The sequence below is a fragment of the Pyxicephalus adspersus genome, chromosome 11, assembly GCF_032062135.1.
Source record: "Pyxicephalus adspersus chromosome 11, UCB_Pads_2.0, whole genome shotgun sequence".
NCBI lineage: Eukaryota > Metazoa > Chordata > Amphibia > Anura > Pyxicephalidae > Pyxicephalus > Pyxicephalus adspersus.
In genome coordinates, this window is record NC_092868.1 from 246089 (window position 1) to 246625 (window position 537).

Below are 537 nucleotides of genomic sequence, written 5' to 3' on the forward strand. Positions count from 1 at the left end.
CCTTTCACCCAATTAATCAATATATTGATTGAGTGATTTGTGGAGACAATTATGTAGCACCCCCCCTGCAATCTGGATCATTACGGAGCAGCCATGGTGATTTGATGAGAGCAGCGGTCCCCTGCGGTGATAATATTCCCAGCACCGCCATATTGATGTCTCACAGCCGGCTTATTGTGCAGCAGCTGATGACCTCCACCCGGTATAATGGCTGCCTGGGACAAAGAGCTGACAATTCCCCCTCCAGTCCCGTATACAGAATATTCCTTGTGTGTCTTGCCATGGATGGAGCCGCACACAGATCTGTCTAATCACTATCAAAGCAGGAATAACAGAAAGCTTGCACCCCGATTGTCAGAGGAGGTGAATGAGGCTGGTGCTAGATGTGCGGCTGCTGATATTATGGCTGCGTCTTCATCAGTAAATGTGGGCATAATGGGAATATCTGGTTACTGGGGGTCATGGCGGACATTTATGGGAAGGCCGTATCTGGTTAGTGGGGGTCATGGCGGACATTTATGGGAAGGCCGTATCTGG